Source organism: Sardina pilchardus, chromosome 12 (genome assembly GCF_963854185.1).
Source record: "Sardina pilchardus chromosome 12, fSarPil1.1, whole genome shotgun sequence".
NCBI lineage: Eukaryota > Metazoa > Chordata > Actinopteri > Clupeiformes > Clupeidae > Sardina > Sardina pilchardus.
In genome coordinates, this window is record NC_085005.1 from 636,469 (window position 1) to 660,000 (window position 23,532).

The 23,532-nt window shown below is 39.6% G+C and overlaps 1 protein-coding gene and 1 long non-coding RNA gene across 2 annotated transcripts in view; one reads left to right on the forward strand and one right to left on the reverse strand.

Annotated features, from left to right (window-relative positions):
• flvcr1 (FLVCR choline and heme transporter 1) overlaps nucleotides 1-23,532 on the reverse strand; it is a 213,418-nt gene that overhangs the window by 79,987 nt on the left and 109,899 nt on the right. The window lies entirely within an intron of this gene.
• LOC134098107 (uncharacterized) overlaps nucleotides 23,275-23,532 on the forward strand; it is a 1,304-nt gene continuing 1,046 nt past the window's right edge. The window contains exon 1 of the long non-coding RNA XR_009941008.1: nucleotides 23,275-23,390. This is a non-coding gene — a long non-coding RNA (uncharacterized LOC134098107). The remainder of the gene's footprint in view (nucleotides 23,391-23,532) is intronic.

Below are 23,532 nucleotides of genomic sequence, written 5' to 3' on the forward strand. Positions count from 1 at the left end.
AATAAAAAGAACATGGATGGCGACATGGTAGGCACTTACAAGAATACTTCACCGTTTTTTCATATTAAACCAGGTTATTCCATTAACTAAGACAAGTTGATACATACCTAGTCTTACCTACTTAGAAATGCACATTTTATTTTGTCTCACCATACTTGGTTGTGTGACTACTCGTGTTACTATATTTTAATAGGGAAAACATGGAGACGTTTGGTCGTTTCTAAATTAATTTCTGTTTGGATTCTAATGAATGAACTGGGCTAGCTAAGTGCTATCAAAGTAGCGCCGCGCTCCAGAGCCAGTGAGTTCACGCATAGAAACGTGAGAGGTATGCATCACCTCGTCTTAGTTGAGGGAATAACATAGTTTAATATGAAAAAATGGTGAAATGTTCCTTTAAGAATATGGAGGACTGACCATTCTGACATCAAGACAAGCAACCTACAAGTCAACTAGTTTAACTAGCTTGCTAATTCAGTCACATTGCCATAGGTTACAGTAGGTCTACACCATATTAGTGAAGTAGCTATTTTTCAAGACAAGAAAAACATAATTTACATGTTTGTGTAAGCAAGCCGCATAGCTGGTCTAGCAATACAAATAATTCAAATTACATACCTGAAAAGTCTGCAGCACCACAAAGAAGGAAGGATGGAGATTTTCTTTTTTCAATGGCAAAAATAGCCGCACCACAAGGAAAGGTTGAGAGGGAAGGTGGAGAGTCTTTAAAAAGACTATTGTTCTCTGTTGTGAATAAAGAAAAATGTGTGAAATTGAGACCACTGCTATAACATTACAATGCAACACAATAACATTAATTTAACAAAATGCAGCACAACTTCTCATCTGTGTGGTAGGCTATATGGCATGACTTGTACTCAGGCTTAGAAATACGTTTGTTTGCTGTAACATTAGAATCAGAATCAAATTGGGCCAGTAAGCTAGATATTTTTCAGCTACAAGTCTATTTTTGTGTTTGATCACCCTGTGCCATTGTGTCCATTGCCCATGTGATGGAGGTTGCTTTTACAGGTATGTTGGCAACATCTAGATTCTAGCATACGTTATGTGCTGGCCTTGACATACATGTCCGAGTTCAAAGCAACGCTTCAGCGTTGGCCAATTGTTTCTCTACGCAAAGGCGTTCACGCCTTTACGTCTGTCTCGGCTTCCCGTTGTTACCGGCACCGAGGCTAATGCGACGCTCAAAGTTCGAAGTAGTTGGCGCTGACCTATTCACCGTTGTTGCAGTGGTTTAAGCATAAAATAAACTGGCAATAACCATATTTTCAGCTAGGATTTGAAAAGGATTCTTGAAAGATTGTCGTCTTTAGAGCAAAGCTTGAATGAGGGGCATTAGTTAAAAGACTACAATCTTTCCCAAATCTTATCAGAGTAAGGTAGGCTTTAGCCAAATGCAAAAGACTGGCGTATTTTTCCAGAATGTTCGATGCGCCGCTGCCAGGTGTAGCCAGTTGTATTGAAACCGTCTATAATCAGAGCTGGCAACCAACATGTTAGACTTCACGAGTGCTACCCGACATCCGATTCATAGACGTTGTTTTTGATAATTTATACATCGAATAAAAGTGATGATAATGAATGTCACACAAAGTATTTGTAGTTAAAATAGATAATAGCTAGTCAGTTAACTATGTTTGCTGCCAACAGTGCTGCCAAACTTCATCGAAGATTGTATATGTAGCTAACGTTACACCAACTTTCAAATAGCAGACTATATCAAATAGTCAGCTATGCTACTATCCTACCAATTGTCGGAAACAATTCGTAAACATTGTTTTGGACAACATACACGTCGAATAAAAGTGATAACAGGGAACAACTCACACAGTCTATAGGTTTGGATTTATAGATTTACCATAACGTTAGTTAACGTGGTCGCTCGAAAGTTAACGTTAGCCAGCCGCGTTAGGTAGCAGCTAGCTACCAGACTCATTTAACAAGAACGCTGTTAACCTCACCAAAATACCTTTAGTGTTAACGTTAAACGAACAAAACTTACTTTGGAGGAAATGTGAAGAGTCGAAGTCTTCGAAGTTGAGGGCACAGTAGCAACGAGACACCTCAGCTGCAACACGAATGAAGCAAGAAAAAGCCAGGCGGGTTCTTCTTCTTCGAGTCAAAGCGCAAAGTGAAAATGTCTAGCGCGCGACTGTCTGAGTGATGTCACTGACTGAAGAGGTAGGTTCAACCAGGTTCAACCGCTCTGGGTTTGTCCGGCTTTGACCAAGTCAGTACATTTTCTATTAGCGTATTTCATTTTCATGTAACAGAGTTGATCCAAAGCGCTTGAAAATAAGTAAAATAGTTCAATAATAATAATAATAATAATAATAATAATAATAATAATAATAAAATAAACAACAACAGTAATAATATAAATTGTAATGGGATTATAATAAGATAAAATAAAACCATTATCAGCATTCAGCAATCAAAAATGATGCAGTTTAAATAGACACAAAGAGAATAAGGCCCAGGGTATTTCATTTCAATGGTTGCTATTGGTGGCTATAGATTTCTCGAAAACATGCGCTCGCACACAAGGGGCAGAACGTAGGCCTACCATGAACAGCATTAAGCAGCTGCTCTCTGTGAAAAGATTAAAATGAATTTTAGTGCCGAAAACAGCACTATTCGAAATGACGATGGTTAGAGAATGTTCAGAAATGTAAAGTAATGCATATTTGCCAGAAACCAAACCGGCAAAAAGACGATGTTTTACAAATAATGAAAACGAACGACATACTCTGAAATAAGCTCATAAATGAGATGTTATCATCATTTAGACAACAGTGGCATACAAAAAAAGCAGATTATAGCTTAGCCTACAGCAGCTGGTTATTAGGTTAACTTTATAACGTTATGACCGGCCATTCGGCGTCTTCTTCCCCATGGCTGCGCGCGCATTTAGTTTTGTTAGTAAACAGGAAATCTGTCTATAGGCTACCTGGAGTTTTCTTATGATGCAGTTGTTTTGACTTCGGAATGGTTGAACAGTTAAATAGTGGAGTAGTTTAAATGGTTAGATTGTTTAATAGTGAATTGTTGTAGTGAGGCAGTTGTGGGCAGAGAAAACAGTTTAATAGGATATGTAACAATGCTAACTAGCTAAGCTGCTAGTGAGGACTTTTATTTTGAAACATTTGTTGCTAGGGTATCCATGGTGGCCACTATCAGGGAACAAGAAGTTACTGCAGTATAATCATGTTGGTTGCTATGGAACCTAAACTACTACTACCTGGCTACTAAGGTGTAGCTAGGGTAAAGATGGTGATTGCATAGTTTAAAGAAAGTTGATAGTGTGAAGGTAGACAGTTTAAAGCTGAAACATTCCAGTTCTAACTTAACTAATGATTTCTATTTGTGTTAAAATGTTAACTATGGTAACAATGATAACCAGGTTGATTGGTTAACTTAGCTACTGATTTCTTGCAGTTATGGTAAAAATGTTAACTATGCTAACAGTGCTAACCAGGTTGATTAGCTAACTTAGCTAATGATTACTGGCAGTTATGCTAAAAATGCTAACTATGCTAGCCATGCTAACTAAGGTAACAATGCTAACTTTACTAACAATGCTAACCAGGTTGATTAGCTAATTTAGCTGATGATTTCTAGCAGTAATGCTAAAAATGCTAACAATGCTAAATTTGCTAACAATGTTAACCAGGTTGATTAGCTAACTTAGTTGATGATTTCTAGCAGTTATGGTAAAAATGCTAACAATGCTAACTATGCTAACCATGGTAACTAGCTAACTTGCTAGTGAGGACTTTTATTTTGAAACATTTGTTGCTAGGGTATCCATGGTGGCCACTATCAGGAAACAAGAAGTTACTGCAGTATAATCATGTTGGTTGCTATGGAAACGGTCATAAACGCTTAATTTCAATGGTTGCTATGTTGGTTGCTAGGTACATGGAGGTTTCATGTAGTTGACTGGAGGCATAGTTGATGATAACTGACAGTTGGAATGGTTGAACAGTTAAATAGTTGAGTAGTTTCAATGGTTAAATGATTTAATAGTGTATTATTGCAGTGAGGACTTTTATTTTGAAACAGTTGTGGACAGAGGAAACAGTTAAACAGGATGTAGGCCTAGTCTTCAGAGAGATTGTAGCCTAAGAGAAACTGACAGTTGGTGCCCAGGTGGCTGACCAGCTGGGGTAACATTCTAATTGCTGCCGTGATGTCATAATGAGCAATGTTAAGTCTATGGGGGAAATGGTGATAGTTTTTAACTAATAGTTTAAAAAGTATAAAAGTTACAAAGTTGAAAAATACAAAGCACATATGGCATAAGCAAGACCTACGCAACAAAGTTTGAATGAAGTTTCTACGTTAAACGGTTGAAGCTGAATTGCGAGCGTTAGAAGAAGAAGTTTAATAATAACTAGAAATGCAATTCCAAGGAATTACCAGTGCATGAAAATGCAAAAATAGATGGATAATGTAGATATGGTTGCTAAGGTGTAGCTAGGGTAAACATGGTGGTTGCATAGTTTACAGAGAGTTGATAGTGTGAAGGTAGACAGTTTAAAGATGAAACATTCCAGCTCTAACTTAACTAGTGATTTCTATTCATGTTAAAATGTTGATTAGCTAACTTAGGTAATGATTTCTAGCAGTTACGCTAAAAATGCTAATTATGCTAGCAATGATAACTTTACTAACAATGCTAACCAGGTTGATTAGCTAACTTAGCTAATGATTTCTAGCAGTTACGCTAAAAATGCTTATTATGCTAGCAATGCTAACTTTACTAACAATGCTAACCAGGTTGATTAGCTAACTTAACCGATGATTTCTAGCAGTTATGCTAAAAATGCTAACTATGCTAACAATGCTAACTATGCTAACTAGCTAACTTGCTAGTGAGGACTTTTATTTTGAAACATTTGTTGCTAGGGTATCCATGGTGGCCACTATCAGGAAACAAGAATTTACTGCAGTATAATCATGTTGGTTGCTATGGAAACGGTCATAAACACTTAATTTTAATGGTTGCTATGTTGGTTGCTAGGTACATGGAGGTTTCATGTAGTTGACTGGAGGCATAGTGGATGATAACTGACAGTTGGAATGGTTGAACAGTTCAATAGTTGAGTAGTTTCAATGGTTAAATGATTTAATAGTGTATTATTGCAGTGAGGACCTTTATTTTGAAACAGTTGTGGACAGAGGAAGTAGTGAAACAGGATCTGTAGTCTTAATGAGATTGTATGCTTAAAGCCTGAGACAGAAGGTGCCTCTCATAGCGTTTACGCGTCCTCTCTCGCTCCTCACTGATCTACATAAAGAATGATGGAGCGGCAACAATGGGATAGTCTAGCCCTTCTTCTATCTTTCTTTATGTAGATCATTGAGGATCGAGGAGCGAGGGAGGACATATAAACGCTGCTTGAGAGGGACCCACAGTAAATACTTTAAAAGTTGTATGTAGATAGTCTAATTAATGTTGATAGATAGAATGTTTAATGGATGTTGATAGGCAGATTGTTTTATATTGATTGACAGTGTAATGGGTGGATGAGTGAATGGTCTGAAGAAGATGAATGGATAGAAGGTTGGATGGAATGTGCCTTATATTCTTGTTAAGAGAGACACTGATACAGCTCTCTGAGAGTAGTTGACACAGGTGTAATCAATTTAACTGGCTAGTCTTAAGAGAGCCATAGTACTCTTAAAGCCTGAGACAGAGTAAATAATTTAAAAGTTGAATGTAGATAGTCTAATTAATGTTGATAGACAGAGAGTTTAATGGATGTTGATAGACAGATTGTTTAATAGATGTTGATAGACAGTTTAATGGGTGGATGAGTGAATGGTCTGAAGAAGATGAATGGATAGAATGTTGGATGGAATGTGCCTTATATTCTTGTAGAATGGAGAGACACAGCTCTCTACTGAGAGTAGTGGATACAGATACAGGTGTAATCAATTTAACTGGCTAGTCTTAAGAGAGCCAGCCTGAGACAGAGTAGATTGTTTAAAAGTTCAATGTAGAGCGTCTAATTGATGTTGTTGATAGGCAGACTGTTTAGAATGGGTGGATGAGTGAATGGTTTGAAGAAGATGAATGGATATAAAGTTGGATGGAATTAGGAGGACTTATTTTGATACTGTTGTGCACAGAGGATACAGGGGAACAGAATATGTACCCAGCAAACAATTAACGTTCTGCTAACTTTCACTAACGTTAGCTTTTGGTTCCCCTATGGTTCGTTTTTCAGCAACCTACTAATAACGTTTAGAGAACGTTATCTCCAGGTTGTCAAAACAAATAACGTTCCCCTAACGTTTTTACAACTAAAGAAAAAAACGTTATATTCTGGTTGAATCCCAGCAAGCAAATAACGTTAGCCGCTGGTTCTCCTGTGGTTAGTTTATCAGTAACCTTCTAATACCCTGGAGAGAACGTTAGCTCCAGGTTATCAAAGTTTCCCGAACGTTATTACAACTAAAGAAAAAAACGTTATATTCTGGTTGCATTTCTCTTTTCACACAACGTTGCTACTTAGTTGTTTTTAGGTATCTTATTTGTATAACCATATCGGTATTCTCTGGTTATGTGCGTGGGGTTGATTGATGAAAATCGCCCCATGAGTTTCCAATGGAACACGGCCAGCAGCCACACTGCATAGTCGGAATAATTTGTTGCAAAATCGACATATAGCCCTATTCTATTCTTCCCCCCTCTGTTGGATTGATATTCGGCCGACCAAAGCCAGCCCGTCAGCTAAAGGGGCCAGGCAGCGCGAGAAGCTAGGTTGAGAAACTTCCATCTCGGGTCCGTGAGTTCTGGGGTGTTGGTGTTTTAGCAGACTCGACCTCGCTAACTTTAAGACATTTGGATAACACAGAGATAAAGTTACTCACGTAGGCTGGCTGTATGGTATCGATCACATTCTTCACATCGTTCTCCATGCACTTGTTCCATTAAGTCCAACAGGCTTTTTAAAAACACTGTACAGGGTAAACCGGGTGGAAGAGCTAGCTAGCCATAGTCCCAGGCAGGCACACAACGATTTCATGCTAACTAATCTGACGAATAGTTTTGGATTAATCCATAATCGATTAGAGTGGCACCTGAAATGCATTCATGTTTTTAAAGCTTTATTTGTTATGAAAATATGATGATGAGGACTCCAATGAATTCTTTCTCAAACGTTGAGACTGCATCTTAAACAGCACAATGTTCCCGGGGGAGAATTGTTTTATATTAACACGTAGTCTAAGTTATAGCCTATGTTACTGTGCTGTTCACTCAGCCTATCCCACAATTCCCAGTCCCAATTTAAAACAAAATAAACCAAAATCCATCATAATTCTGAACCGAGGACTTTTAATGGCATACGATGCAATAAAAACAGCCAGTTTTGAATGTTGGAACAGTGTGTTAGGCTAGCGCCTGCTCTGCTTATGTTTTGATCTGACTAATCGTTTATTATAGGAAAAGACACCGTAGACAAGAAAGTATTAGACCTAACCGCATTTAAATACTTAGCTGACTCATCATCATGTTAACGGGCCGTATTCTTCGCAGATCAGCAAGCAGTTAATGGTAAGTGAAATTCATACATGCTATAGTCATTGCCGTAGTCACTAGAGGCTTTCGCTCTCCCAGGTAACAGATGGGGTGTCGTCGCAGACGGCGAGTGTGCAGCGAGCCATGCCTGGATGTCACGATAATTCTACATATTTTTTCCCCCTTTACACTTTGTTGCTGGGAGGTTAGGGGAACGTTAATGCAACCAAATATTGTAAAGTTCCCTAAAGGGTAGGAGAACGTTCTGCTAACCAAAATAAACAACCAGAAAAAAACGTAGTATTTTCGTCAAGAAAACTTTCCTGGGGAACCTTGTGGCAACTTTCGCAACTTTCAGGCAACGTTTTCCTAACCAGGAAAAAAACGTTCTAAAAACGTTCTCCTAACCAGAAATTGTTAGCTGGGTAGTCTTCAGAGAGGAGCCTGAGAGAAACTGACAGTTGGTGCCCAGGTGGCTGACCAGCTGGGGTAACATTCTAATTGCTGCCGTGATGTCATAATGAGCAATGTTAAGTCTATGGGGGAAATGGTGATAGTTTTTAACTAATAGTTTAAAAAGTATAAAAGTTACAAAGTTGAAAAATACAAAGCACATATGGCATAAGCAAGACCTACGCAACAAAGTTTGAATGAAGTTTCTACGTTAAACGGTTGAAGCTGAATTGCGAGCGTTAGAAGAAGAAGTTTAATAATAAGAAGCCTAGGAAGAACAGTACAGTGCATTTTCATGCACTGTAATAATAAGAAGAATAGGAAGAACAGTACAGTGCATTTTCATGCACTGTAATAATAAGAAGTTGAAGAAGACTAGGAAGAACAGTACAGTGCATTTTCATGCACTGTAACTAGAAATGCAATTCCAAGGAATTACCAGTGCATGAAAATGCAAAAAATGTATAGATAGATAATATAGATATGGTGACTAAGGTGTAGCTAGGGTAAACATGGTGGTTGCATAGTTTAAAGAGAGTTGATAGTGTTAAGGTAGACATTTCAAAGCTTAAACATTCCTGTTCTAACTTAAAGGGATAGTTCGGATTTTAAGACACGAAGTTGTATGGGTTCCCTGTCAGCAACGTAGTGCATCAGCACTGACTTACCCCCGACAGCGTCCTGTGAGCCGAGATCCAGCCGGTTTTTGATCGTTTTTGATGCCGGACTATTTTCTTCAGCAAGTTTCTGGGGTCACGAAAGTAAAGTGTTTTTCTTCTCAAAACCATATGCGTTCAACAGAGTGATATATTTGCACCACAAAAACGTTGTCCAGCTGTCAGTAGCGCGCAGTGATGGGAATCGCGAAAAATAAGTAAGAGATAACGAGGTTTGAATTTTTCCTGGACAACGTTTTTGTGGTGCAAATATATCACTCTGTTGAACGCATATGGTTTTGAGAAGAAAAACACTTTACTTTCGTGACCCCAGAAACTTGCCGGACTACTTTCTTCAGCATCAAAAACGATCTAAAACCGGCTGGATCTCGGCTCACAGGACGCTGTCGGGGGTAAGTCAGTGCTGATGCACTACGTTGCTGACAGGGAACCCATACAACTTCGTGTCTTAAAATCCGAACTATCCCTTTAACTAATGATTTCTAATAGGTATTCTAAAATGTTAACTATGTTAACAATGATAACCAGGTTGATTGGTTTACTTAGCTGATGATTTCTAATAGTTATTGTAAAAATGCTAACTATGTTAACAATGCTAACCAGGTTGATAAGCTAACTTAGTTGATGATTTCTAGCAGTAATGTTAAAAATGCTAACTATGCTAATAATGCTAATTATGTTAACAATGCTAACCACGTTGATTAGCTAACTTCGCTAATCATTTTTAGCAGTTATGCTAAAAATGCTAACAATGCTAACTATGCTAACAAGGTTGATTAGCTAACTTAGCTAATCATTTCTAGCAGCTATGTTAAAAATGCTAACTATGCTAACAATGCTAACTATCAGGAATAAAGAAGTTACTGTAGTAAAATCATTGTGGTTGTTATGGAAACGGTCATAAACGCTTAATTTTAATGGTTGCTAGGTACATGGAGGTTTCATGTAGTTGACTGGAGGCATAGTTGATGATAACTGACAGTTGGAATGGTTGAACAGTTAAATAGTTGAGTAGTTTCAATGGTTAAATGATTTAATAGTGTATGCACTGAGGACTTTTATTTTGAAACAGTTGTGGAAAGAGGAAACAGGATATGTAGTCTTCACAGAGAGATTGTATGCTTTAAGCCTGACCCCGCATTCACACTGTCTCCGTCCGTCAACGGATCTCATTCACTTTGCATGGGGCGGACTCGAAATGCATTGTGGGTCCGTCCGTCGCTTCAGCTCCGTTGCCTCCGTCAAGAAAGTTGAGAAATGTTCAACTTTTCAGGCAGCGACGGATCCGTCAGCCAATCGGATCGCGTGTATGCAAATACACATACGGCAGATCCAACCTCCTAGATCCGTTGACGGACGGAGACAGTGTGTACGCGGGGTGAGAGAGAGAGGGCTGCTGCAGGTGGGGCTGGCCACCTGGCATAAGATTCTAATTGCTCAACGACCTGATTGTGATGTCATAGAGGCCAATGTTAAGTCTATGGGGAAATTTGTAATAGTTTTTAATTTATAGTTTAAAAAGTATAAAAGTTACAAAGTTGAAAAATATATAGCACGGGTGTCCTAAGCAAGACCTACGCAGCAAAGTTTGAATGAAGTTTCTACGTCAAACGGTTGAAGCTGCATTAAATACGTTAGAAGAAGAAGAATAAGAAGAAGAAGCCTAGGAACAACAGTACAGTGCATTTTCATGCACTGTAATAAGAACTAGAAATGCAATTCCAAGGAATTACCAGTGCATGAAAATGCAAAAATAGATAGATAATGTAGATATGGTTACTAAGGTGTAGCTAGGGTAAACATGGTGGTTGCATAGTTTACAGAGAGTTGATAGTGTGAAGGTAGACAGTTTAAAGATGAAACATTCCAGTTCTAACTTAACTAATGATTTCTATTCATGTTAAAATGTTGATTAGCTAACTTAGCTAATGATTTCTAGCAGTTACGCTAAAAATGCTTATTATGCTAGCAATGCTAACTTTACTAACAATGCTAACCAGGTTGATTAGCTAACTTAACCGATGATTTCTAGCAGTTATGCTAAAAATGCTAACTATGTTAACAATGCTAACTATGCTAACTAGCTAACTTGCTAGTGAGGACTTTTATTTTGAAACATTTGTTGCTAGGGTATCCATGGTGGCCACTATCAGGAAACAAGAAGTTACTGCAGTATAATCATGTTGGTTGCTATGGAAACGGTCATAAACGCTTAATTTTAATGGTTGCTATGTTGGTTGCTAGGTACATGGAGGTTTCATGTAGTTGACTGGAGGCATAGTGGATGATAACTGACAGTTGGAATGGTTGAACAGTTCAATAGTTGAGTAGTTTCAATGGTTAAATGATTTAATAGTGTATTATTGCAGTGAGGACCTTTATTTTGAAACAGTTGTGGACAGAGGAAGTAGTGAAACAGGATCTGTAGTCTTAATGAGATTGTATGCTTAAAGCCTGAGACAGAAGGTGCCTCTCATAGCGTTTACGCGTCCTCTCTCGCTCCTCACTGATCTACATAAAGAATGATGGAGCGGCAACAATGGGATAGTCTAGCCCTTCTTCTATCTTTCTTTATGTAGATCATTGAGGATCGAGGAGCGAGGGAGGACATATAAATGCTGCTTGAGAGGGACCCACAGTAAATACTTTAAAAGTTGTATGTAGATAGTCTAATTAATGTTGATAGATAGAATGTTTAATGGATGTTGATAGGCAGATTGTTTTATATTGATTGACAGTTTAATGGGTGGATGAGTGAATGGTCTGAAGAAGATGAATGGATAGAAGGTTGGATGGAATGTGCCTTATATTCTTGTTAAGAGAGACACTGATACAGCTCTCTGAGAGTAGTTGACACAGGTGTAATCAATTTAACTGGCTAGTCTTAAGAGAGCCAGAGTACTCTTAAAGCCTGAGACAGAGTAAATAATTTAAAAGTTGAATGTAGATAGTCTAATTAATGTTGATAGACAGAGAGTTTAATGGATGTTGATAGACAGATTGTTTAATAGATGTTGATAGACAGTTTAATGGGTGGATGAGTGAATGGTCTGAAGAAGATGAATGGATAGAATGTTGGATGGAATGTGCCTTATATTCTTGTAGAATGGAGAGACACAGCTCTCTACTGAGAGTAGTGGATACAGATACAGGTGTAATCAATTTAACTGGCTAGTCTTAAGAGAGCCAGCCTGAGACAGAGTAGATTGTTTAAAAGTTCAATGTAGAGCGTCTAATTGATGTTGTTGATAGGCAGACTGTTTAGAATGGGTGGATGAGTGAATGGTTTGAAGAAGATGAATGGATATAAAGTTGGATGGAATTAGGAGGACTTATTTTGATACTGTTGTGCACAGAGGATACAGGGGAACAGAATATGTAGTCTTCAGAGAGGAGCCTGAGAGAAACTGACAGTTGGTGCCCAGGTGGCTGACCAGCTGGGGTAACATTCTAATTGCTGCCGTGATGTCATAATGAGCAATGTTAAGTCTATGGGGGAAATGGTGATAGTTTTTAACTAATAGTTTAAAAAGTATAAAAGTTACAAAGTTGAAAAATACAAAGCACATATGGCATAAGCAAGACCTACGCAACAAAGTTTGAATGAAGTTTCTACGTTAAACGGTTGAAGCTGAATTGCGAGCGTTAGAAGAAGAAGTTTAACTAGAAATGCAATTCCAAGGAATTACCAGTGCATGAAAATGCAAAAATAGATAGATAATGTAGATATGGTTACTAAGGTGTAGCTAGGGTAAACATGGTGGTTGCATAGTTTACAGAGAGTTGATAGTGTGAAGGTAGACAGTTTAAAGATGAAACATTCCAGTTCTAACTTAACTAATGCTTTCTATTCATGTTAAAATGTTGATTAGCTAACTTAGCTAATGATTTCTAGCAGTTATGCTAAAATGCTTATTATGCTAGCAATGCTAACTTTACTAACAATGCTAACCAGGTTGATTAGCTAACTTAACCGATGATTTCTAGCAGTAATGTTAAAAATGCTAACTATGCTAACAATGCTAAATTTGCTAACAATGCTAACCAGGTTGATTAGCTAACTTAGTTGATGATTTTTTGCAGTTATGCTAAAAATGCTAACTATGCTAACAATGCTAACTATGCTAACCATGCTAACTAGCTAACTTGCTAGTGAGGACTTTTATTTTGAAACATTTGTTGCTAGGGTATCCATGGTGGCCACTATCAGGAAACAATAAGTTACTGCAGTATAATCATGTTGGTTGCTATGGAAACGGTCATAAACACTTAATTTTAATGGTTGCTATGTTGGTTGCTAGGTACATGGAGGTTTCATGTAGTTGACTGGAGGCATAGTGGATGATAACTGACAGTTGGAATGGTTGAACAGTTCAATAGTTGAGTAGTTTCAGTGGTATTATTGCAGTGAGGACCTTTATTTTGAAACAGTTGTGGACAGAGGAAGTAGTGAAACAGGATCTGTAGTCTTAATGAGATTGTATGCTTAAAGCCTGAGACAGAAGGTGCCCCTCATATAGCGTTTATGCGTCCTCTCTCGCTCCTCACTGATCTACATAAAGAATGATGGAGCGGCAACAATGGGATAGTCTAGCCCTTCTTCTATCTTTCTTTATGTAGATCATTGAGGATCGAGGAGCGAGGGAGGACATATAAACGCTGCTTGAGAGGGACCCACAGTAAATACTTTAAAAGTTGTATGTAGATAGTCTAATTAATGTTGATAGACAGAATGTTTAATGGATGTTGATAGGCAGATTGTTTAATAGATATTGATTGACAGTTTAATGGGTGGATGAGTGAATGGTCTGAAGAAGATGAATGGATAGAAGGTTGGATGGAATGTGCCTTATATTCTTGTTAAGAGAGACACTGATACAGCTCTCTGAGAGTAGTTGATACAGGTGTAATCAATTTAACTGGCTAGTCTTAAGAGAGACAGAGTGTAGCCTACTCTTAAAGCCTGAGACAGAGTAAATAATTTAAAAGTTGAATGTAGATAGTCTAATTAATGTTGATAGACAGAGAGTTTAATGGATGTTGATAGACAGATTGTTTAATAGATGTTGATAGACAGTTTAATGGGTGGATGAGTGAATGGTCTGAAGAAGATGAATGGATAGAATGTTGGATGGAATGTGCCTTATATTCTTGTAGAATGGAGAGACACAGCTCTCTACTGAGAGTAGTGGATACAGATACAGGTGTAATCAATTTAACTGGCTAGTCTTAAGAGAGCCAGCCTGAGACAGAGTAGATTGTTTAAAAGTTGAATGTAGAGCGTCTTATTGATGTTGATAGGCAGACTGTTTAGAATGGGTGGATGAGTGAATGGTTTGAAGAAGATGAATGGATATAAAGTTGGATGGAATTAGGAGGACTTATTTTGATACTGTTGTGCGCAGAGGATACAGGGGAACATAATATGTAGTCTTCAGAGAGATTGTATGGTAGAGAAACTGACAGTTGGTGCCCAGGTGGCCGGCCACCTGGCCTAAGATTCTAATTGCTGCCGTGATGTCATAATGAGCAATGTTAAGTCTATGGGGGAAATTGTAATAGTTTTTAACTAATAGTTTAAAAAGTATAAAAGTTACAAAGTTGAAAAATACAAAGCACACATCGCGTAAGTAAGACCTACGCGACATAGTTTGAATGGAGTTTCTACGTTAAGCGGTTGAAGCTGAATTGCGTGCGTTAGAAGAAGAAGAATAAGAAGCCTAGGAAGAACAGTACAGTGCATTTTCATGCACTGTAATAATAAGAAGCCTAGGAAGAACAGTACAGTGCATTTTCATGCACTGTAATAAATCGGATAACAGTAGAGTGCATTTTCATGCACTCTAATAAGAATAAACAGCATAACAGTAGAGTGCATTTTCATGCACTCTAATAAGAACAGGGATAACAGTAGGCTACATTGCATTTACATGCAATGTAATTAGTTGGGTCATGGCGGAGTTATTTGACTGACAGGTAGGCCTAACAGCTGTAGACTAAGCGAGCAACCAGACATTTCTCTCAGGGCCCTGCAGGAGTCACTCTTATGACGTCAGCCGATTCGTTTGGGGGGTAGGGGGAGTTTTCAGTGAGTGCTGAAAACAACAAACTTTTTCATCTTATTTTGTGCCTTTAGGTATCGACAAACATTTAAAATAATACATCGACTTGTCAAACATGTATTTCCCCTATATATTTTGTGTTAATCATAATTACAAATTTAACTTGGCGTAAGGGGGGTATGTTGTGTTGTTAATGTTCCGCGTGCCTCTAGGTGGCGCTCATACATACTGTGTACATGAGTGTACTGTTTTATGTTACAAGGTGTGTGTAGAAGAAGTGAAGAAGAAGAAAAGATAAAATGAAGAATGGTTTATATGTCGTGTGGGCCCTGTGGGTTTTATCAATGTGTAGGCCTAGTTGATTATGCTCATATTGCTGTACTTGTGTGTTGCTGGGGATTGTAAATAAGGGGACAGACACTCTTACATCATTATGCATGTTTTATTAGGACAATATAGAACGATACAAAGACTATGGACATTGTATTGTGGTGGGGGGATGAACTGTTGAGTGGCCAGTCTTTTGTCTGCCATTGCTTGGCCTGAGTTCATAATCAGGCAGGGCAGATTGCTACTTTCAGCATACAGGTGTGTGCATTTGGGGGAAGTGGACGGCCGAGGTGCAGATTGGCTGAGCTCATAATGGACTGGGGAATAAAAGGGCTCACCAGGATGTGATCGGGAGACGAGGTGAAACAGAGCCACCATCGAGGCCAGACGACGGACCCAGCCGCCCCGCCGGTGCCGCTCCTCCTACGGTTCGTTAGCCTGACGCCGAGGAAGCTCCAGCAGAGAGGGATAGCCACGAGAGAAGACTGGGGATCGCCGTCGTAAAGATTATTCTGCGTTCTCAAACCTGATCTAAAGGAACGGTGATTTCATGTCTATTCCTGTGTGCGTGGAGTTCTTATCAGTTGCTATCGAGTGCTCATTAGGATTGTTTACTTGACAGATCCAGCGACAGTGACTCAAGCTGCGTTCGGAGGTTCCGGGTTTCCAGGACTGTGACGTCATCACGCCAGCAGGGAAGCGGCGTCGTTTCCTAGCCAACGCTGCCTGCCTGCCAGTCAAAATAAGAGTCCTGCCTTCAGCTGCAACGACCAAGACAGATAAACTGCATTGTTGCCTACCTGTGTTGTGCAGGGGGGTTTGGTGAGACTGACATTTATTTTTGATTTATTGTTTTGTTCTTTTATTTCGGTCGGGAGGGGACCCGACCGAACGGACATTTTTCTTATTCATTTCTTATTGTGTGTTGACTGTCTCCACCCGAAGGGGTTCTGGCTTGGGAGGGGTGGGCAGCTAGGGTTTCGAGTATTGGCCTGAGGATCCTTAATGTGCACGTGTGCAATTGGTTGTGTAGTGTGAATCAGGATATTTGCTGTGGTATTCTATTTGATTTCTGTGTGTGACTAGACTAGTCTCATTGCTTGCTGTGTGGCCTATTCACTTGTGTTAAAATCCTGGACCCTGCTCTGTGACTAACGTTGGCCTATTAACCCTTGCTAGAGACCTATGTGGGCAAAATCTTATGAATTGTATTTAATAAAGATTTGTATTTTATCTTAAGCATCTGTCTGTTGTGGTGTGTGTCCTGGGGTTCCGAGCCTGTTCAGGGGTCTGTTGTCAATACTAGGCGACATATACACTTGCTACTGCGTGCTTATTACTTAGTTAAAGTTACAGTTTATTTAGCTTTGCATTGCATACAGTGGGTACGGTTTGAGAATGCACCTTCTCCCGCGGGACTCCCGAAGAGATCCCGCAGTGCGTCAAGCCGATTTTTTTCGAGGCTAAGGCAATGTACCCAAACAACCACCAGGTGGCAGAAAGTTTCAACTGCATTTAATGATGAAGACCGCATATCCGTCAATAGTCGACTCCTTAATCTCACTGAATCATTAAAATGAAGGTGATGACTGGCGAAATTATTCAAACGACACTTCAATGAACCATTGTTGAAATGAATGAAAATGGTTATAGAAATCGCCTACAGCCAGCGTTATAAGAAATATATAAGTAATAGTTAAAGTCTTCTTCCGTATTAAACAGATAGCCTACGGGACGCTCTTTGTTCCGTAGGCTATTTTAAGGAACTACTCAATGCACACACACTGGGTAAACTGGCGCGCTACAAACATTAAAATGTCAAATCATATTTATTTCTCTTTGTCGCCATGATATTGGGGGAAACGCGGAGAGGCGAGATGGTCAGTCCTCGTATTTGTTCTTCGCGTTTCGTTATAAGAAATATATAAGTAATAGTTAAAGTCTTCTTCTGTATTAAACAGATAGCCTACGGGACGCTCTTTGTTCCGTATTTTAAGGAACTGCTCAATTCACACACACTGGGTAAACTGGCGCGCTACAAACATTAAAATGTCAAATCATATTTATTTCTCTTTGTCGCCATGATATTGGGGGAAACGCGGAGAGGCGAGATGGTCAGTCCTCGTATTTTTTCTTCGCGTTTCGTTATAAGAAATATATAAGTAATAGTTAAAGTCTTCTTCTGTATTAAACAGATAGCCTACGGGACGCTCTTTGTTCCGTATTTTAAGGAACTACTCAATGCACACACACTGGGTAAACTGGCGCGCTACAAACATTAAAATGTCAAATCATATGTATTTCTCTTTGTCGCCATGATATTGGGGGAAACGCGGAGAGGCGAGATGGTCAGTCCTCGTATTTTTTCTTCGCGTTTCGTTATAAGAAATATATAAGTAATAGTTAAATTCTTCTTCTGTATTGAACAGATAGCCTACGGGACGCTCTTTGTTCCGTATTTTAAGGAACTACTCAATGCACACACACTGGGTAAACTGGCGCGCTACAAACATTAAAATGTCAAATCATATTTATTTCTTTGTCGCCATGGTAGGCCTATTGGGGGAAACGCGGAGAGGCGAGATGGTCAGTCCTCGTATTTTTTCTTCGCATTTCGTCATAAGAATATATAAGTAATAGTTAAAGTCTTCTTCTGTATTCTCTGCCACATTCGACAACAGCATTCAAGTTCCTTCTCAGCACGATGACGTGACTTTGCTTGCTGTTGGCCCAGATTAGAACAACATGCTCGAATTCACCAACAGAGTCGCGGCAACGTTGGTAGATACCAGTGATGCGCGGGTACGTGTCTGAACGCCCCGCCCCGCCCCGCCGTTTACAACTAACCCGACCGCAACTCGGACCGCAAAAAAAAAATATTGAAATACAGGACCCGACCCGCTTCCCGACCCGCTTATTGTAAAAAGTAGCCTAGTCTAACTTAGTCGTAGCGTCATTGAGCTATGCAAAATTGGTATCTCATATGCATGTAAAACAATAATATAGCCTATATTGCCTAATTATATATAGCCTATAATTGCTCAGAATTTGGGAAACATGCATTTAGTCTACCTTTTTTTTGTTCCGTGTCAGCATTCATCCAAAAATGTGGCTGTTTGACTCAACATTGAACATAATTAGCCTAGGATTTTCCTATACAAATTCTGTTTCAGCCGTTCCTCACATGAATGCCTTGAAGCTCTCCCAAGCATGAAATGCAGGCATAGAATATTATTAAGAAACTCTTTATTAACGTCTTCATCAATGGACCAAAAGTCCATTGCTCCGCGATTATAAATTGCAGCGAGATGAAACCTTTATTGCACGACGTGGGGAAGAGCAGACGTGGGGCTTTCCAACGAGCCACTAGGCCTATAAGTTGCGCAAGGACGCACATATTGCATGCTCATACCAATTGTAGGCTATATGCCTTGATGACATTAAATTAAGAAATATTTCCTGATTTGGGAAACTTTTAGTTTATTTTTCTTTCCATAATACCATTCGATCTTGCTGGAAATTATCAGACTTGAGAAACACGCATTGCATCGGCAACTTCGCTGCTCAGTAGACGATTCTGCCACTTTCTGTAGAGGCCAGCAGTTCGAGATAAAAGCTGCAGATCATAGACAGAGAAAGCATATGCTCTGAGAACAGAACACAACTGCATGTCAAGTGTAGCCGAGGGTCTGTCTACGCAGAAACAACAAGTGCATTTCTACATGTTCGTGACAAAATGTGGGGGATAGAATCGCGTTTCAGTGGGAATGCTGCAACTTATGTCTTTTTCTTCTAAAGACAATTATGTACGATATAAATGACAATTTTTTTTTTTTACCGACCCGACCAAACATGACCCGCATATCATTAAAAATATTTTTTCTTGACCCATAACCGCGGGTGACCGCGGGTGACCGCGGTCGCCCGCTCGATTTGGATCAGCCCGCGCATCACTGGTAGATACGGATGCCTGCTCTTCAGAGCCATCACCACAAAGGAGCACTAGAGCCTGGTGCAAAACCACCAACTGGGATGGATCGAAGGGCAAGCAAGCACTGCCACACAACGTCAATACCTTTGTCAACACTAAGCAGAAAGTTTCCTACGATGGGGAGAAGTGGCCGCAAGGACTGCATCGATAAGATCAACGAATGCCTTCGCAAGCCCCGAAACCCTGGCGATACATTTTCTTTCCTTTAATTCAATAAAACATTGTTTATCTGAAGAACTTTTCCGAGGTTGTCTTGTCTACCAAATCCTAAACTTAAATAGGCTAGAGTAAACATTTTATCTTATGAAAAAACTCTTAGGGGGAACAGTTAGGCAGCCCTTCCTCCATTATCGTAGTAGGACTATAGGCAATTTATTAGAGGGGTCAAAAAAACCTAATAAAGTAGGCTAGACTAAATGTGTCACTTTAGTGATTGGCTCTTTCAAATGCAAATTAGGTGGATGGGCTTTTGAATGGGCCTGCTGCAGGTGAGAGGACAAATCCTACGAATTTATTGTTTTTAGAAAGTGCCATTATCATTGCCATATTCTCTTAAAACATAGGCTATATATTTGAAAACGAGTTGATTAAAGGCTTCTAATGGTGTCTCTATAATATGATAAAAGCAGAGATTGAGATGTGTGTTTGGAACAGTTTTTCAAATCCCCCGGGGGTATTTAGACTCCAGGGTGTTAAGCACTCATTCACAACTGTCCCATCGCTAAATGCTCTCTTGTGTTGCGTGATCACACAAGTATACCTGTCGTAGTGTGCTTTTAATTTGATATGCCTAATTATTATCTCCGCCAAGGATATAGGATGAACAAAGTCTATGGATTTGCTATCCAGTAGCCTAATAATTAGGCTATGTGCCACGTACGATTTCGCAAGTGGTGTAGTAGGCTACATTTAAAAACAGACAGCCGCCTGTGAGATCCATTTCATGAAGAGCATTATTGTCTTGTGCGATCATTCCCCCTCCCCCACACTCGTCTAACCAGTTCACTACATTATAGCCTATAGCCTATGCGGCACTGAGGACGACACTTGAGCCCGACACTATGTCAATGTAAAAATGTGTGTGAGTGCGCGCTGAACCACGAATTAACATATTAACTTTTCTTTTCAGCAGACATCGCAAACATAAAAAGAATCTCAAAACAGGAAATCTTTCATTACTTTTAATAAATCGATTCATTTTGTTTTGACGGATTCCGGAGAGGTTCTTCGACTGGGTTTCGAACCCCGGTCGCTGGCGTACGATACCTATGCTTCAACCACATGCGCCACAACTGGATGCGACTTTTGAAAGGCTTTATTCGGCATATGTACTTGAACGTCGCCGTACTTGAACGTCGCCGGTTAAAATGAACAAGCCTCCGTTTTAAAATAGCTTAGGCCTACACATTTCTAAGTATTCCTAGCATGTAAATGTTGCCAAAATGTCCATCTTGTCCATCTCTTTCGTCTTCGCCTTGACGTTGACAATAATAGCCTATTCACGAAAATGCGGTCTTGTAACCGTAGCCTAATGAATTCATGAATTAATCTAAGGTTGCCTTTCGAGTAGCCTATTTCAGGTTGAATTGAAGGCTATTTCCTTCTGATAGGCCTATAGGTTTCTAAAACCATTTTCATTCATTTCAACAATGGTTTATTGAAACGTCGTTTGATTAATTTCGCCAGTCATCACTTTCATTTTAAGGATAGGCTATAGGATGAACAAAGTCTATGGATTTGCTATCCAGTAGCCTAATAATTAGGCTGTGCCACGTCCGATTTCGCAAGTGGTGTAGTAGGCTACATTTAAAAACAGACAGCCGCCTGTGAGATCCATTTCATGAAGAGCATTATTGTCTTAGCAAGCATAGTCGGCCCGATTCTGGCTGAGTGCCGGCAGTGTCGGCCGAGACCCGGATCGGCTGAAGCACAGCAAACACAGTCGGCCCGATCCTGGCTGAGTGCTGCCACTGTCGGCGGAGCTTCAATCGGCTGAGGCACTGTACCCCCGTTGAATGGGCCGACACTGACATGCAGTAGTTGGGCTGGTTACTTTGTTTCTTACTTGGCCCGATTGTGGTTTGACGGGCTACTGCCGATGTTCGAAGCAAGTTCGGCTGAAGAACAACAAACACTGTCGGCCCGATCCTGGCTGAGTGCTGCCACTGTCGGTGGAGTTTCAGTCGGCTGAGGCACTGTACCCCCGTTGACTGGGCCGACACTGACACGCAGTAGTTGGGCTGAATACTTTGCATCTTACTTGGCCCGATTATGGTTTGATGGGCTACTGCCGGAGTTCGGCAGACGGATCTCATACAGCGTGTGGGCCGATACTTACAGAACGGACACTGATCAGTAGCATTGATGTTTGCGGCAAAATTGAAATAGTAAACGGCAGACGGAAACTAAACCCAGATAGCAATTAGTCATTGAATCTACGTTAAATCAACATTACCTCGTCAACACTAGAATTATTGAATCAACATCGCACTGCAACGTTGATTCTACAACATTTTGCACCCTCTATTATCATTGAACCAACGTTGAAAGTGTAACTACAAATCAATGGAATTTCAATGCTGTTTCAATCAAAATTAATATTGAAACAACGTTGAAATTACAGCCCAACTAAAGATCAACGTGATTTCAATGGTATTTCAATTGATATTAAACCACAGTAAACCAGTATTAAGCAGGCAAAATATTGGTAAATTCATATCCTGCTTTATCTACAGCCAGGATAAATTAGGCTAGCCAGAAGCTATAGGCTGTAGGCTATGTCTGGTTTAGGCTACACAAGCTTGCACAAATAACCATGGACAACTTCTTATCAGTTTGAAAAGCAAGTGCATTTATTCATCCACTCTTAATTCAGAAATCCACGTGTGCTGTGCTTCACTGCCATCCATTCCGTATAGCATCCATACACTTCCCGGTTGCAGTCATCGTCCACCATCCAGCTGCAGTGAGACGGCAGAAATAGAAGAAAAAAGTGACAAGTGTTAGAGAAATGTGTTCAACTGAAACTGATGGCCCTTAAGTGAAACATTTTGACAGCGATAGTAAATATTTTATGTAAATCATACGAATATAATAACTTACTGAAAACGTAGGCAGGCCATGGACAGTCTGAAAGGCAAGTGCAATTTATTTATCCACTCTTCACTTAGAAATCCACGTGTGCTGTGCTTCACTGCCATCCATTCATCCATAAACCTCCCGGTTGCAGCTAGTCATCCTCCACCATCCAGCTGCAGTGAGAAGGCAGAAATAGAAGGGAAAAAGAGACAGGGTTAGAGATATGTGTTCAACTAAAACTGATGGCTACTTACAAGTGAACCTTAAGAATAATCATAGAATATATATATAGGAGATGGTGTTAGCATAACTCCGTTTTTTAAGTTAGACTCACGGAGTTGCATAGTTAGCAAACACGTTAACGTTAACCAGGACATCATCTTCAGCCTAACATTTTGACCGTAACGTTGCAAATATTTTATGTAAATCATACGAATAATAACTTACAGAGAACTTAAGTAGCTGCTAGGCCTAATTAAAAACTAGACTGCCGAGTAATGTTAATAACATTATGATGATGATCTGTCGTAACAAAGTAGGCTAGCTAGCCTAATATTTAGTTAAACAAGCATGAGTCTGTTTGTAGTAAGTCGTAACGTTACTGTACAGTACGATGCAGATAAACTGTGAACATTTGATGTAGCCTATAGTAGCCTACAATTTCACAATGAAACATTAACGTTAGATAAATAAATGCTGCTTGCTTACCATTAGGAGCGGCGAACTTGAGAGAGAGTTGAACACCGTTGGTCTGACTGAACTGTTGCTCCCAATGATCTCCCGACCCGCAAACACAAACAGTTTAAACGTCGTCTCGCGGTCATCTATAAACCCACCACTTTTCAATCACCACGTCAAGATTTCCCAGTCAATCATAAATCCACAACTTTTCAATGTCTTTTCGTGAACGCTATATCGATGCTCTATCGATTATGACAATATGAACTATAAACCAATGTTGTTTCAATGCATCTGTTATCAATGCTCTTGCACTGTCGGGTTTTTGTCAGGATTGTAATGCTGTTTCAATGTCGATTTACCATTGAGATTTCAATCTCAACCAAAATGATGATTTAGATGGAAAATCAACATCATATCAATGTCACCTTGCTATCTGGGAACGTACATGGCCCGATTCTGTAAAGTGACTGTCGGCCCATTACATGTGGAAGAGCGGTGGAACAAATATTAACTGAAGATTGAAACCAGAACGGCGCGAAACTGTCTCGTTTTGGACACTGTCTGTGGTAAGTGACATTACTTTTACCTTTCCCTCCTATTCAAAGTAAATTATTAAGAGTGTAAATTATCTCAGGCATAATCCTAACAGTTTAACTGTCAACCAACCATAAGCTACCAAGAATAGGTTTAAAACTAAACGGCTTGATA